The sequence below is a fragment of the Emydura macquarii genome, unplaced genomic scaffold (genome assembly GCF_026122565.2).
Source record: "Emydura macquarii macquarii isolate MOO-44397 ecotype Brisbane River unplaced genomic scaffold, CSIRO-AGI_Emac_v2 contig_1348, whole genome shotgun sequence".
Classification (NCBI taxonomy): Eukaryota; Metazoa; Chordata; order Testudines; family Chelidae; genus Emydura; species Emydura macquarii.
The window spans coordinates 20,747,234-20,764,934 of NW_027131485.1; the positions used below are offsets into that span (position 1 = coordinate 20,747,234).

Below are 17,701 nucleotides of genomic sequence, written 5' to 3' on the forward strand. Positions count from 1 at the left end.
CATAGCATGGTTTGAAGCTAGGCATAGTATTCTCAGTAGAAAGAAAACACAGCTGCTGAATAGGGACAAATGTAGTTCAAAGCCAGCTTTGCAGCTTCCTGATCTTGTGGCCAGTTGAGGGCTGATCTTGCTCAGGGCTGTGCTATGTAGACCATCTGCAATGGCTTCCATGAGACCTTTATGCCTGCTGGGCATCACTGGAACACATTGAACCCAACCTAGTACACTCCTTAAATTGGCAGATGGAGGGAGCAGGAGATTACCCCATACTAGGGAGTCCTCAGTTTGCAAATTAGGCCAGGAAGGGGATATTGTGCCTTTTTGTCCCCCTTTGCTATGTAGGATTTAATCAAAACCGTTAAAAGGACTTTACAAATACCTTTGTGGATTGAAAGGGATGGGGTAGTATTTTGACAGTCCACTGACCTACAGTGTCTGTTTAAATTAATTAGATATACAAACCTAATATTGGTCCTTAGATTAGATTATTTTTGTACAGCACAACTCATGGTACATTGAGTATGATATTCAGAATGATACCCCTTCTCATCTAAATTATATTTGCATGTACATTAAAACACCGTTTAATCAGATGTTTGTGTGAGGACTAGTATTTAGGAAGCAGAAATGTGTCAAATTTTGTACTACGAGTTGTTGAACAGTCTTAGAAAGTCATTTGAAATTAAAACCTTCACACAGCTTTAGCTATGCAGGATAAAGCAGCCTTTACTGCTGCTGGTTCATGGTAACTTTGCTGCCCTCCTGTGTTGTGTAGCTGCAGCTGTTGCTTCTAATTTTAAAGGTTAGCCACTTTATAATTCCACTTAAGGCATGATGAGTGCTATTTGTTTATACATATGGGTATATACTGAAACTGAGCTCACAGAGTTTTCTAACTTCCTAACAAGGGGCAGCTTATTCTCCTGACTGACTGATATTTAATCAGTGGTAAAGGCTTAGAAGTAGTCCTGATGGAGATGATTAACAGGCAGAAACAGTGAGATGGTCAAATGCATGACATATTATCATATGGCTCCATTTCCAAGATGTTTATAAAATAGTTTGCCTGGTGACATGGAGAATACATGATAGTGTGATGTAGTATCAAGGTTTTATTGGCACTAGTTTGGGATGACCTACATGACTTGTGGCTTTGTCATTTATGAGTAGTATAGTCATTCTGAATTCATGCTAATAAAACCATTACACCACAGTAACGTGGATTTTCACTGCAGATACACACACGCTTTAAAGTTTAATTGAAGAAAGTTGCTTTATACAGTATTCACATAGTGACTATCATTTGCTATGTTACATCCTTCAGGCTTTTCATCTTGCCTAACCCTATTTCTGAACATTAATTCCTACAAGGCTAGTCCCTAAATTCATTAGCTGAAGAATCTTAAAAAACTAGCAACTCTGAAGTTCTGCAGTTAATACTATAAAAATATCTCATATCAGTACAGCAAGGACTTTAATCTCTCTCTAGTGAGTATGTCCCCAGCCCACTTCCCTGAAATAATTGGTTGTTGCTCAAGGAATCAGTATTCAGATGACAAATTATTACAAATCATGACAAAGATTATCAGTGATTAAAGGTTAAGACTATAGTACCAGCATAGTCACAATGAATTTTAAATATAATTATGAAAGTTCCCCCAAAGTAAGCTTTTATTAAATATTGACAACTTTTACTTTTTTAAGATCAATAAAGTTAGAAAGGTTTACTGTACATAATGCAGATGTAAAATAAAGAAAATATGCACTTTCCAGAACATTTAGTTTAAGAGCCGACACTTTCAATTGTTGATCTCTGCCTGAAAATTATTTCCCCTCCCGCAAATTGAAGTAAAGACCATTCACATGATTTTTCATTAAGGACAGTAAAAAGATACTTTTATCATTATAAATAAAAAAATCTAAATTTGCTTCAGCAAAAATAGCTGAAGTTTCAAACATGAAACTTGGCATATAGTGAAGTGGGGACAAGTGCCTTTGTTTGGTTAAAAAAAAAATTGTGATTAAAAAAAATTAGTTAAGTAGTAGGGGAAGCAGTGTGGTCTATAGGGCCCTGAACTGGGCGTTGGAAGACGTGGGTTCTAATCTTAGCCCTGCCACTGATATGCTGTGTAAATCACTTTAGACTAGAGCCACAAAGGGATTTAGGCACCTTGCCCTACCTGATGTAGAGCAGTGACTTGAACTTGGGTCTTCCACATTGCAGACAAGTGCCCTAATTGCTGGCTATGGTGTATGTTTTAGTTTCTCCTGTTGAAACTGTTTCACTTTGTATGAGTAATTAAATATTTATAGGGACAGAGAAAAAGTGAGCATGACTCCATAAACCTGGTGGTTACTGCACTCATTGCGATGTGGGTGACCCAAGTGTAAGTCCCTGTTCTAATGACTATTGATGCATTTTATATAAGATGGAACAGCTGTACATCAGGCAGAGGGGGGATTTGCCACATCCTGGGAGAGTGCTCTAACCACTGGATTAAGGATTGTACCAGCAACAGCAGCAGCACCACTGCCACCTCTTCCTTCCTGGATTTTTTTTGGTGAGAAAGAGTTTATGTACCCAACACTAGGAGAGGGTTTATGGCTGTGAATCCCAGCGGTGGAGATAGATTTCTCCTTCTGGCCTGGGCTTAGGTGCCTAAGGCCTTTTGAGGGGCAGGGCTTAGCACCTTCTCCTGAGCATTTGCTATTGGCTAGCTCAGACAGCTCCCCTCTGTGTGTGTTGGCTTTTGTGAATCCCATTCTTAAGGCACTTAACTTGTTCCATGCATTGTATAGGGAGTCTGGGTGCCTAATTGATGGCTGTGGATTCAGCTAGGTGGCAGGGCATCTAAACATTATGCATTGCAATGATGAGCCTATTTGGATCTAGTCCTTCTGTGCCTTTGTTTCCCTTCTAGGGGCTATTTCAGTACAAATAACAGTAAATGTGCTCAGAAGCATTTGCTAATATTTTAGCAGTCTAATAAATCACTATCTCCAATTAAACATCACAGATTAACTTTAGGCTTCTGTTCTAATATAAGGAGGTGAAACTTCTGCTCTTCTGATCATTAGGCTCTCTTGGTGCCCCTGCAGACTTCCCCCGGACCATGGAAGGGCTTGGAATCCCCATATAGCTTCTGTCATTCACCAGTTCATTTTTTTTTCAATAATGAGGAAATTCCTAAACAAAAACATTAATTAGACAGGAATTGAGAAAAAGTTAATGGATTGGTTGTAGTTTTAATTTCCTTCCCACAGTTAGAAAACTAGAAAGTTGTTAATATTAAAATCTAGCCATTTAAAATATGGATATTCATAGTTAAGCTATCCTGAACAACCTTAACTCTAACCTGTTTTTCCTTCACAATGTGAATATTTTATAAAAAGTATTATTGGTGCCTGTTTAAAGTATTTTAGTATCACGATTATTTTCCGATCTGTAACTCATAGAGTCATTGATTATAACGTCAAAAGGGATCATTATGATCATCTAGTGTGACCTCCTGCAAAATGCAGGCCACAGAACTTCATCCACCCACTCCATTAATAAACCCCTAATCAATGACTGAGTTATTGAAGTCCTCAAGTAATGATTTAAAGACTTCAAGGTACAGAGAATCCACCAGCAAGTGACCCTGCCCCATGCTGCAGAGGAAGGCGAAAAAATCCCAGGGTCTATGCCAATCTGCACTCAAGGAATATTGCTTCCCGACTCCAAATATGGCAATCAGTTAAACCCTGACCATGTGGGCAAGACTCACCAGCCAGACACCCAGAAATAATTCTCTGCAGTAACTCAGAACCCACTCCATCTAATGTCCCATCACAAGCCAGTGAGCATATTTATCTCTAGTAGTCAAAGATCAGTCAATTGCCAAATTAGGCTGTCCCATCATACAATCCCTTCCATAAATTTATCAAGATCAGTCTTGAAGCCAGCTAGGTTTCTTGTCCCCACTGCTCCCCTTGGAAGGCTGTTTGAGAACTTCACTCCCCTGATGGTTAGAAACCTTAGTCTAATTTCAAGTCTAAACTTCCTGATGGCCAGTTTATATCCATTTGTTCTTGTGTTCTTGATGCTGAACTTAAATAACTCCTCTCCCTCCTTGGTATTTATCCCTCTGATGTATTTATAGAGAGCAGTCATATGTCCCCTCAGCCTTCTTTTGGTGAGGCTAAACAAGCCAAGCTCTTTGAGTCTCCTCTCATAAGGCAGGTTTTCCATTCCTCGGATCATCCTAGTAGCTTTTCTGTGCACCTGTTCCAGTTTGAATTCATCTTTCCTAAACATGGGGGACCAGAACTGCAGACAGTATTCCAGATGAGGTCTGACCAACTGCTTGTATAACGGTACTAACACCTCCCGATCTCTACTGGAAATACCTCACCTGATGCATCCTAGGACTACATTAGCTTTTTTCATGAACACATCACATTGGTGGCTCATAGTCATCCTGTGATCAAACAATATGCCCAGGTCCTTCCCTTCCTCTGTCACTTTCAATTGATGTGTCCCTAGTTTATAGCAAAAGTTCTTGTTATTAGTCACTAAGTGCATGATCTTGCACTTTCCACTATTAAAGTTCATCCTATTTCTATTACTCCAGTTTACAAGGTCATCCAAATCTTGTTGTATGATATCCCAGTCTTTCTCTGTATTAGCAATACCTCCCAACTTTGTGTCATCTGCAAACTTTATTAACACACTCCCACTTTTTGTGCCAAGGTCAGTAATAAGAAGGTTAAATAAGATTGGTCCCAAGATTGATCACTGAGGAACTCCACTAGTAACCTCCCTCCAGCCTGACAAGTCACCTTTTAGTATAACTCGTCGTAGTCTCCCCTTTAACCAGTTCCTTATCCACCTTCTAATTTTCATATTAATCCCCATCTTTTCCAATTAACTAACAATTCCCCATGTGGAATCATATCAAATGCCTCACTGAAATCTAGGTAAATTAGATCCACTGCATTCCCTTTAACAACATTGGAAGTTTAACCAGGTTTTTCTTTGTTTTAGAAACATATCAAACAATTGAAAATAGAAGGTAAAAAAAGTATACTTTCTGAAGTACTATTCATGACAGCAGTGGACAGAAATGCTATCTGCGGATCAATTCAAATCTATTAAACATTTCCTAATGGGAATGACCATATCTACTCAGAGTTATCCAACTGTTCATTTAGTAAGAAAGTTATTTTGCAGATTCACAATTTAAGAATTAACAGAATTGAAGCTTGCTGATACAATAGGAAGGGTGTCAACACAAAAATATACAAAAGTCGTTATGTACATGAGTCAGAGTTTGCAGGATGATGACCTATATAGGTTTTAGACACCATGTGGGTAAAGTAGATATGATGTTTTGAAATTTTCATGGAAGATTTAATATCTTCGGACCATTGGTGAAGAATGTTAAAAACCTTAATATCTTATAAATGACACTGCAAATATAGAATTAAATTATTTATCCTTATAACACTAGGTTTTCAGGAGTTTAATGGAAAGAAATAAACTTGCAATTATGTTACTTAGATCATTTTTATTGCAGTTGGACTGCAGACACTGGCTCAAATTTATGCTTATAAAGTTATAGGACATGAGATGAAATGCTTATTTACAGCTGTCCTTTCATGTTTTCCTGAGCAGCAGAACAGTTGTAAAATTTAAAAGTAATAGTTGGAGATTTATGAATTTATGAATACTCATACTCACAGACTGACCTTAGCAAGTCTCTAGTAAGGTCTAACAACTTATTACAAAAATATACATTAGCTTTCAAAACATCCTGCAGAGAAAAAAAAGATATGTAAATCTTAAATGCTTGTGTTTTAGCTGGTAGGAGAATCAGATAGAGATGTAAGGAACTGTTATACTTCAGATTGTGATTATCAAATATCCATTAAAACATCATGTTGAAAAAGAATTGGTATGCTTTTTCTTATGCAACTCTGTTTGGGGAGCTTACATATTGCTTTCAAAAACGTGTTCTGAGGATCCAACTCTTGGTACTTGAACAAAACCAAGCAACCAACCAGAAAAATCCAACTTTACATGCAGTACAGACCAGTGATATTAAATTGGAGTAATACGTTTCTAGATTTTGTGGACAGTGCAGTTAAACCAGAAGTGAGAAAACTGACATGTTTAACTTCACTATAAAAAGTCATTACACCCTTACTGTTTAGTATAACACACCAGTCTTACACAAGCTTTTGTAGTATTGTATTTTTTCTGAAGCATATTATCAAATTTAATTTTCTCCAATAAGAGAGTTATTTTATAAGAAAAGGCACTAACAGAACAATTAAAAACCTTTTCATATTAATTGGTAAGCTATGAATGTGAAATGATTGTACTGTATAATTGACTTTTCTAATTAGAGTGCTTGTTGTAACCTATTAGTGAAAAGGAATATTGCTGGCAGTGTAGGAACACATTGATAATAGGTTACTTAACACCTTAATAGCTGAAGGTAATTGCAGTTTCTTGGTTGAAATAATGTTCTGAATTTTGAGGCTAAGGTAATTGATACCTCATTAATTTCACCCTCCCCTGTCTCTGAAGAAAAAAATGTAAAGCTAATATTCATTAAACATGACAACAAGACTGAGAACTTCAGGAGCCTTGTTAGTTTAGCAACTGGATTCTTATAGTGCTGACAGAAACAATAGTAGATTTCTTACACCATTGCAACAGTTTGCCTGCACTCTAACCTAGAGCAATCATTTCTGGGAGTGAATATTCCCATGCCCATTCTATTTTTCTGGTCTCTCTATCAGAACTCTCATCAAGAACAGGCTATATAACAAAAATGTAACAACAGCCTTATTTTATTTGTATTTTTTTAAAATGTAAACAGTTATCTGTTCAATCTGTGGACTGAATTAAGATCCACCAGCTTTTATTGGCTGCATTTGGTATAAATAGCCTTAGGAAAGTTAACTTTTTTTCCTCGGTAGAACTATTACTCTAAAGCTGCATCAAGTTTCTCAGCAAGAGAAAAAGCAAAGGAAGGCATTTAAAGACTTCTCTCTCTCTCTCTCTCACACACACCTCTTCAACATTGAGCTATGCCACATCAGTGAAAACTTCTTTATCACTACTAACTTACCTCACGGGTGTCCTCTTATAGGAACGTTTTCCCCCAGCAAGCCTTTCTGCAGTTGGCCCTTTAAAGTTGGCATAGCCAAATAACTTGTAATGTTAAGAAGGCCATTTTGTAGCTGGCTGCTGCTGTTGGTGGGAGAAGTAGCATTTCTGACTGATTCTGGTAAGTAGGCTTTATTCCTGTTGTAGTGGTATCTTGTTTTCTCTATTTCATTTTGAGAAAATGGCTTGGTCTTAGGTAATTCTAAGGAAAAAATAGATTTTCCCCTTGTGTTCTTTCATTTTAGGGATGGGTTTTGTCTTTGTTTAAAAAGCCAAAAAGTCTAGATTTTCTCCTGGGTTAAGTACTTGTTGGACAAAATCTTTGATCAGGAGAGTGGGTTTGGGGGTGCTGTTGATTTATAGCCCCGGAGCATCATATGGTGACAAAAACGAAGCATTTTGTTTTCCCATTTAAATAGGGGAACTGCCAGATAGTGATTTGTGGAGGTTTTTTGTATTCATTCATTCTGACTGTTGTATTTCTTCTCTGCCTTGTCTTGGGTGTCAAGGACGAGTGCTCATGGCATGGGGTCTTTTGCAGAAATTCCAGAGAGAGGATAAAATCAAACACTTTAGACTTTTTGGAGGGACTTTGCTAGCCATAACTAGATGTTACAAGAACTCTTAGGTTTGTTTCTTGATAGCTGGCTTATTTTGCCTGGTTGTTTTAATACTGTGACATAATGAGGACAATTTACGAACAACCCAAGACCTGGAAAATATTCAGTGCAAAAGTATTTGGATATAAAAATTTCTCAATTGGGGCAGATTATACTTGGTTGTTCTGCAGTTGTGTAAAGAGGAAGAGGGAGCAAGCATTCCCTCAGAGCAGCTTATATATAGTATTTGCAGTCACTGGAATCACCAAAATGGAATGACTTCCTCCTATGGTGCAAAGCATTCTAGGGGAAGAAGAAAACAGATGATGGCCTGGGCCTTAACTCTCACAACACTGGGAAGTGGAACAGATCAGACTTTACTTGCAGAAGGGAAGTATGCAGTACACTTCGAGGGAGTTGAGTAGTATTGGTACTCCTGCAGTACCAGGGAGTTCTGGAAGGAATTATGCCTTCCTGAGAAGTAACTTGAGTTTTGTTTGTAGATGATGCCAGAAAATCTATATCTGCTACCTTTCATGTTTATTTCAGGAAGAAGCATTTTTTTGTAGTTTAAACCATAAGACAGCACACTAGGAGCTACTGACTTCTAATCCTATGACACTGATGACTCTGTGACCTTTGGCAAATTACTTAACTTTGCTACCTCAGCTTTCACATCTAAAGAAGATAGAGATACCTAATTCACTTTGCAAGAATGTCATAAGGATTAATTAGTTAATGTTTGTAAAGTGCTTTGGTGATGAAAAGGGCTATAGACTGTACAGTAAATGTTAACTACTTGATATGAATCTGACCAAATGACAGCTAGATATTTTTTATTCATCTTATGGAGAAGGAAGAAACATTATCTCAAAATAAGCAGTTCCTCTAAAAAACAGAATTTAGCTTTTCAGTTTTTGAGAACAATATGTCAGCATCTGTTAAACTGATATCAAGTATCTTATGGATGATTTTGCTTGCTCTCTGAACTTCCAAAAACATAACTTAGTTGGGGGAAAAATGACAGTTCTGATTCCCTTTATTACCTACCAGATGTGTTTTTAAAGCTGTCTTACTGCTGGGCATTCCTATAACATAAGGATAAATATCTTTTTTGTTGCATTTCCCTTAGGTTTTATTACGCTTTTGAAGCTCTGTGATGTCATGTAACTACAGTATTAGAAATTATTTTAGAGTTCCCTGATTTGAAAGGACTATCTATGAGGCAGCAGTTCTTGCCTTCATCTTATTTTTGTTTGCTCTTTTGAGAAACAGTTGTTGCACATCTTTTCACTTTTTCTTTTGTTATCCTGTGCAAGGCTAGCTCTATAGTTGAATGTCTGATAAACTGGCTTTCCTTCTTGTAAGCAATTCCCTAATTTTTGCTTTTCTCCTCTTTGCCTACTTAACATTATTTACTTACTTTTACATATACCTATCTAATCTAATTTGCAAGGAGCATCTCAGGCTCTCTTATATAGCATGATTTAGAAGTCCATATATCAAGTCTTTTTTTACTCAGAGAAGCTATTTCCATGAAGACAAAGCTACCTTGCACCTCTTTTCCTCCCCTATATTAGTTTTCCTAAACTAATACCAGGTCATTTTGACCTTGTATTGATTTTTTGGTATTGATTTTTTTTTCAGAAAATAGCTATCATGAGACCAAGTATTATTTTATTCAGTAATATTGTTTAGCTTTAGTTTGAGTGCTCCGTTGGAAGAAACTTGCTCTAAATCATGAGTCCCAATTTCTCTTATGACTCACTGAGCTTAATGAAACCAAGTAAACAAACAGTGAACCCCAACTTCCAGGTTCCCCTGAGACATCTCCCTGCAGTGTCCAGCCCCCTTACTGAATTCCATAAAAGTTAAGTTCTTTGCTCCTTTAAAGAGACAATACACTGCAGCCTGTCACCTTAACTGGGGTTAGCACACCCTTCCCTTCAATCTGTGCACTGAATTGATTTACAGTAAAAGTAAAAAGTTTATTTAACAAAAGGATATAGGATTAAGTGATATCAAGCATAAGGTAGAAAGGGCTACAAGCAAACAAAAGTAAAAATATGCTTCTAAGACTAAAACCTGATTTAACAAGTTAGACTTCCGTGTTCACAAAAGTGTTTCTCAACAAATCTATTTTCTAGCATGGCTGCCTAGGCTCTCTGGCCAAGACCCTTCACAGATCTCAGAGTGCTTGGTTCCTTTGTATCTTCAGATAAAGGATAAATTAGGAGTTTGCTCCTCATCTCTTTACAGAACAGTACACCTTTTAAATGAATTCTCAGATAAAGTTAATTTTCTCCTGCTGGGAAGAGTGCAGTAAAAACTAAACATTCCAGATTTTGTGATATTCATTTCAACCCTGCTTGATATGTTTATACCTTTATATACGTAAAAGTACCTCATCTTAATGCAGAAGCTTAAAGATGAACATGTAGGTACACAGTGATATGGTGGCATTTAGATGTCTGTTTGAGTCAGGGACCTAGAAGGTCCAGACTTTTTAAAAATCTAATAAAGACGACAGTTCATAAATGAGAAAACATTAAATAATGCAATTTTTTCAACTCCTCCCATTGCTCATGGGAGCCTTGCACCATCTCCCCTCTGCTCCCTGATAGGGAATCATTTTCATTAAAGAAGAAACTTTTAGGTTTTTCAAACAATGGTTTGTTGGCTCTAAAATAAAAAAGGCATTCAAGGAAGAAAAATGTGTTAAATCGTCCTAAGATAAACCAGAAAACTGGCAAGAAAGCATCACAACTATAATGATCCATAAATACTGGTAGAATTACAATAGACTACAATCCAATTAACAACAGAATTAAACTAACAAAGTGAATTAACTGTCAGACTAGACATAGCTGGAAATACTATGAAGCAGGTAATATATCTGAGAAATGGCTACTGTGCCTAGTTAGAAAGTTAGACTAGGTTTACTAATTTTATTGTAACAGTACAAAATGAGAAAGCAAGGTGAATTATATGAACAGGTAGGAATCCACAAAGAATTCAAGCATTGATCAGAAACTTATTGTAGTTGAGAGAAAAATTTATGTGAGACTTTTTCCAAAAAGGTTACTTTACTGTTCCTCAGGGAAAAAGATTTCAGTTTCTTAAATTTGGTTCCCTATATGGAACAGCTACGTAAGTTTTCTAAGGGTCTTTATTCATCCTACATTGTACTCAGGAGTAAGTCTCATTAAACCTAAGAGGAAGTTCATGTGCGTATCAAGAGAAATGCATACGGATACCAAGGAGAATAAGTGTCTGTGAATATGTTAAAATTAACCTTTAAATCTATTGATCACCAAAATACAAAACTAGAATGCAAAGCTGAAATGTGAAACATTATACATTACTGCTAATTCTACAGGGATAATCTAATATGCAGTGGGTGGCAAAAATCAATTTCAAAGTACATAAAGATATATATAATACATTCTGTGATACAAGTATCACAGAAACAGCATATGAAAGACATGCTGACTTTTTTCAAGTACAGATGTAATGAAATACACAAAATGACCTAAAGAATATAGGTATGCTTTAAAGAGTTTTTTTGACTGAATAATGAGAATTTTTTTGAGCAGGAGAAGTATTGTTCTCCCCTATGCTTTTTCAGTTTGTTTATGCTGCTTTATTGAATTAGCGTGGAATTCACCTGTAGTGTGGAAGGCCAGTGCAAGGCCTCAATCTGCTTAGTGGAGACTAACCCTCCTAAATATATTCTAAACACAGTGATTGTTGAAGCACTCCTATGGCTCTTGGAGAATGTTGATTGCAGAGTTAGAGTTTAGTGTTCCTTGGTTCTGCTATTTTGGAATTATTTATTTTTATCATTCCTATATATCGTAATTTTTTAAATAATAAAATCAGATACAAAGTATCAGAACACAGGTCCATAAAACATAAGCTTTCCTAAGTACTGACTCAAGGTTCTGTTAACATCCACAGCAATAACGGTAATCTTGGAGATCTTCCTCCTCTATACTAATACAGAGAAACTGAATTACAGTTTATTTGGCTTCATTACGCTCAGTGTTTACCTGAAAAACAATGTTTGGACTCGCAGAGTTGTGAAGAGTTTGCTGGCAAGGCAGACAAGCTGGTGTGTCAGGGAGTTGTCACACAGCTTAGCAGCAACAAAACTCTCACTTGCTGAGATTGAGAGAGGTAACAAAGTAACTCACAATTCTGGGAACCCTGGTGATTGTCACAGTGGATGCACAATTTGTTGAACAACCAAACTCACAGAGTAATCATCAATGGTTAGCTGACAGACTGAGAGGGCGTATCTAGTGGGTTCCCCCAAGCACCAGTGTCGTGTCCAGTACTATTCCATATTTTCATTAATGACTTGGATAATGAGGGTAGAGTGTATGCTTATAAAATTTATAGATGACAAAAAGCTGGGAGGGGTTGCAGGCACTTTGGAGGAGAGGATTAGAAATCAAAAAGATCTTGACAAATTGAAGAAGTGGTCTGAAATCAACAAGATGAAATTCAGTAAAGTCAAGTGCAAAGTATTTCACTTAGGAAGGAAAAATGAATGCATAACTACAAAATGGGGAATAATTGGCTATGTGGTAGTACTGCTGAGAAGTATGTGGGGTTATAGTAGATCACAAAATGAATATGAGTCAGCCATGTAATACAATTTAAAAGAGGCTAATATCATTTTGGGATATAATAATAGGAGTGTTGTATGTAAGACACAGGAGGTTATTGGTCCACTCTACTTAGCACTGGTGAGGCCTCATTTGGAGTACTATGTCCAATTGGAGAGAGTCCAGATGAGAGCAACGAAAATGATGATAGGTTTAGAAAACCTGACCTATGAAGAAAGGTAAAAAAACCCAAACCCTGGGTATGTTTAATCTTGAGAAGAGAAGGTTTGTGTGGGGGGACCTGATAAGTCTTCAGATACGTTAAGGGCCGTTATAAAGAGGACTGTGATTAATTGTTCTCAATGTCTACTGAAGGTAGGACAAGAAGTAATGACCTTAGTCTGCAGCAAAGGATATTTAGTTTAAATATTAGGAAAAGCTTTCTAACTATTCTGGTAGTTAAGCACTGGAATTTGCTTCCAAGGGAGGCTACGGAATCTCCATCACTGGAGGCTTTTAAGAAAAGATTGGACAAATGCCTGTCAGGGATCAGTTAAGTTTACTTGTTCCTACCTCAGTGCAATGGACTAGACTGGATGATTTCTCAAGGTCCTTTCCAGCCCTACTTTTCTATGATTCTATTAATCCCAAGAGTTATTGAGTCTAGGAAACATTAGCTTACTAATTTTAATGGTAGGTTCTTTTCATATCTTTGAACAGTATTTCTGTAATCAGGACACTTGGTTATTCTTAGCCAATTAACAATTTATTAATTCATCTAGAACCATATCAGTATATGATCAAGTTTACCACTCAAGGGTAGACACAGCCATTGTTTTACGTATGTACCAATAGTTTTGCAAGCAATTGTTATAGACTAGAGGTGAGGCTCAGCACTTTCATGAAGGAACAATGCAAATTACCAATGTTTCTTATTGTATTTTACTTATGACCTCAATCATCAGTTCTTTAGTACCTACACACTTACTCCTTGGAAAAATACAGGAAGTGTGGTAAGGATGCCCTTGTCTTTTAAGGCTCTTCTAAGAGTGTGGTCCCTGTTGTTTGAATAGATTGGTCCAAAAGGGAAAAGTTTAAAATATCAAAAGTAATTGCTTAAGAGATTTTAAAAATAACTTTAGGTAATTAGTTAGGATTTATAAAGGAATGTATGCATATCATATCAGTTAAAATCTAAAATATTGTTACTTGACCACTAGAACTTTCAAGTTCTTGAGTCACCAGTAAGTTATTCCTGACTGGTTTAAATCTATGTTTTGTTTTATCTCTCCATTGGTTCTTAATTAACATATAGGAGACAACAGGGTATTTTGCACAGGAAAGGAGACATTTGCTCTGGTCTGTCATCTTAGCTAGACTAATAGCGATGGAAGTCTTTTCCATAAGTAAATTATTGGCAGTCTTTGGTTTGAGAAACTAATGACAGTTGGAAAATTCCTTATCTAATCCTTAGAGCGTTCCTTTCCTGGGAATTGTGTATTTTGGCTTTAGCTTAATGAATATGTCCCACCTGTTGGGATGGTCCAATTGACTCTAACTTGACAAGGAAGATAAGGTTTGGAATGTGCATAAGGGTCATTGCCACCACATAGTTAAAAGGGCAGAAAGAGAGAGATAATTTGTCAACAACATATTTTCAAGGCATATTTTAATTTCTGTACACCTTACAAACTCCAAATGATACATAACTATAGAATTTGTGGTTAACATCTTAAACTAGGCTTCCAAACTAACTTAATTCTACCACTATAGAACCTCCCTCTTCCAATCCTCTCTTCATTCAATTAAGAATTTTGAAAATGGGCACTACAGAATAAAAGAAGCTTATTTTGTATCAATAACATTTTGTAGCAACTTTTTAGAACTTTGTTCAACAGCTCTGTTTTGGGTTTCCATATTTCACAAACCCCTGGTCCTATTCACTTCAAATTTTATAGGAAAGTTTGTTTTTAAACAGTCCCAGACAAAAAGTACCTATTATGAGGCCAGTATAAATTATTAGGTAGATTCTTTGGACTTATAATGGAAACTTAATTGCATCCTTAACTATGGAAAGTTCACTATAGCTTCACAATAAACTAAGAGAAAATCAATGTTAGAAGAGAAGTTGAAGGGTGGTGGCTCATTATGGTGGATATGTTAGCATTAGAGATGGTCCTGAATCAAAGCTCAGCAATCAAACAGACCCAAAACTTGGAGAAGCTTAACCCCTCTACCGGTAATGGGCTAAGGCAGAGCCTCAGTTGGGACAGACTGCACTTTAGGGAGTTTGTATCTAGGGCAATTTGTGTCTAGTCAGCTCACTATCACTAGCCATTAAATGTATACATTATACATTCTTCTTAATTTGCACAATCCTTCATGTGTAAATGAGAAGCAAGCCTGCAGCATGACTGATTCTAATCAAAATACTCTCCCTAAAGATGCATAAGGGAAGGAACAAGTTCTTGTGATCATGTGGGAGCTACTAATCTCTGCACTTGTGGCAATGTGTACCCCACAAGTTGGAGGAGTGTGTTATATTCTTCTGCAGCTACATGCACCCATCAAAATTGAGCTGCACAGATATCCTACATTAGAGAATAAATTAGGCATTGAATTATTGATTTATGTAATAACCTTGGTGAGTCTCCAGCTCTTAGAGATGTGTTTTTTCTCTACTTTTTTGAGGGGAACCACAAAATAGTTAGATTCCATCAACTAAAAAATGACCTTTCAGGTTGAATATTTTAGCTTACTATTAAATAAACCTAAGATTCCTATCACTAAAAGAGGAGGGAGAAAAATTTCTCTTTTTTTAGTTTTACCTTATGCATTTGACAGCACTTCCTGTCTTGCCAGTTTCACTATTTCTGTTATCATCTCAGTCAGTGTGAGTGTGTTTTGTGTACAGCAACACGGAAGAGAAATTTTTTTTTTAAAATTGGAAGATGTGATTGTAAAGCCACAAAATTTGGTGTGTGAAGGTTGAAGTTTCAGGTAGGTGAAAGTACTTCTTACTAATTTTGGAAACTAATAAAATGTAAAGTTCAGGATTTCCCTTCATTGGGAAAACAAACATGCTTTATGATCTCTTGAGAATTACAAATTTCTGTTCTGAAGCTATAAGAAAATAACTCCCCTACAAAGAAAAGGCTCAGCAGTATTGAGGTTAGGTCAGTCAATAATAGCATACAAAGTAAATAGCTTATAAACACCATCCACTGCTGCTGTTTACAGTGAGAGAACCCCTTAGGAGCTAAAGTCTTCAACGCCTTTAAAGTTTTTTTTTTTTTTTTTTTTAATTCTGCTTATGAAATGCCTGGATTGTATTTTCTTTCCTTTTTCCACATGGATCAATTAGATATTTCCCTCCAGATATGCACGTGTCCCCTTGAGCGGCTGTGCAACGTTAGTATTTTAACGATGATATTTAAAGACAAAAAAGTTAATTGGTTTTTTTTTAAGGGGAAATTTTAAAGCAAAAATATTCTGTTTATTCTTCTGGGTATTAATCAACACAAAAGTGGAGACAAAGTTATAAGACTTCAGGGATGTGTGAAAACTTCTAACAGTCTTGAGATGTGGGTGCCATCCTTCAAAAAGAAATAATACAATACACTTGTGTACTGACAGTGGAATATGAGGATAGATGTTATCTTAACTGCTATAAATTCTTTTTCCATCAAACTAAAGGGAGATGACTTAGGGAAACTTTTTGGTGTATGAATGGAATATGAAAGCAGTATTTTCCTCTCTACAGAATTGAAAGATGTAGGGAAGCAAACTAGTTTTACACTCTCAGGGATCTCACTTTATGCTGAGCCTGAGATTTCTCCTCCTTCTCTTATTGTTTTTGCAGTAATAATTTCTTGTGGTTAAGTGAAGTAATAAACAAAGGCTCAGTGAGTGGAAGGCAGACAGAATTCTTTTTTAGACCAAATAAGTTCAAATCTTCAAGAAAACACAAAGATTCTAACTTGAGCAGAAGCTCCATGTTGGGAAAACATTTTCTGCAGTTGAACCCTTAGCTCAACCCTCACCTGAGTGTTTAAACAACAGAACAAGCCGAGACTTGCTTCCAGTTTCTGATCTAAGATATTGCTGAATCTGGATCTATATGATTGCCATCCTCAGTTTATTTAATTTTAATTTTTAATGTTTAGTTTGAACAGTTTTGCCCAGGTTAAATAGTGGTAGGATGATTAAACTTCATGTTTTGTGAATGTCTTTGGAAATATCATACTTTTAAATGTGTGAGACCTCAATATTTTAACAGAAAAATTACAGAAATAACTTCTGCATCTCTGTTTTACCAATTCTCTTTATCTAGGGAGAAGGGCCTTCAATTATTTCTCATTTTAATCTCTGACAATACCATTCATATGTTTTTCTTGTAGTTCGAAAGCTAAATTTGACTCTCTGACTCTGACTATTAACTTCAGTATTTTATTAGAGGGTATAATTTACTGGAGGGCATAAACCTGATGGAGGGACCTGGACCTGGCATAAAATGACTACAGTCTCTGTTATGGGAAGAAGGGCCATTGGGGGATGGAACAATGACATGAATGGGGGCAGTACTGTCCAAAAATGGTTGTGGCCTGGGGAATCTTGTAGCAGAGCCCATGTGGAGTCTCAGCAGGAGTAAAAGAAAACTCACCCCAGCAGAAATTTCATGGAAAGGGAAGAGCAGGGTAGTTCCTTGGAAGTAAATCACCTCTGGAGTACATGACTTGTGTGAGGAGCTTTAAATTACATCTTCCTGCACTGGGTTCTCCAAATGCAGCCCACAGATTATACATGCATGCAACTGGTGTTTAAAGCCATTACAAGTATACACTCTGGCTATACTTGCGACCCTCTTGAGTACTGTCCTGATGGGTAGGCTAGATGCCACCAGCTGTGAGGGATTCTTCTGTCATGCCTTAGGTCAATGGTAGCTCTCATCTTCACTGTGATGGGATCTATGGTGTGGAACCTGAAATACCTCAGTCATTTCTTCCCACTTTTTAAAAATCCACTTAAAAACTTCTGTTTTCCCCAAAATGATAATTTAATGGCTACTTTTTGTACTTCCTTATCTTCCTGATTCCCCTTGTGCTGTTTAGCAGCTTGAATTTAAAGATTTTTTTCATTAGTTTCTGTTGTATTTTTAGAGCAGGATTTTTCAAAAGCACTCAGCTAAAATAGCTCCCATTTAAATCAAGTTAAACCTCCAATGACTTCAAGGGCAACAGAGTTAGACCAATGCTGAGTGCTTTTGAAAATCTCCATAAGATTGCACAGTGCTGTGGGTGGCTTGGTGAGGGGATGGTTAATTCTTTTAT

At 36.7% G+C, this 17,701-nt stretch overlaps 1 long non-coding RNA gene across 1 annotated transcript in view; it reads left to right on the forward strand.

Moving 5' to 3' along the window:
• Positions 1-7,190: 7,190 nt before the first annotated feature.
• LOC137155344 (uncharacterized) overlaps positions 7,191-17,701 on the forward strand; it is a 71,078-nt gene continuing 60,567 nt past the window's right edge. Inside the window, exon 1 of the long non-coding RNA XR_010920435.1 lies at positions 7,191-7,280. This is a non-coding gene — a long non-coding RNA (uncharacterized lncRNA). The remainder of the gene's footprint in view (positions 7,281-17,701) is intronic.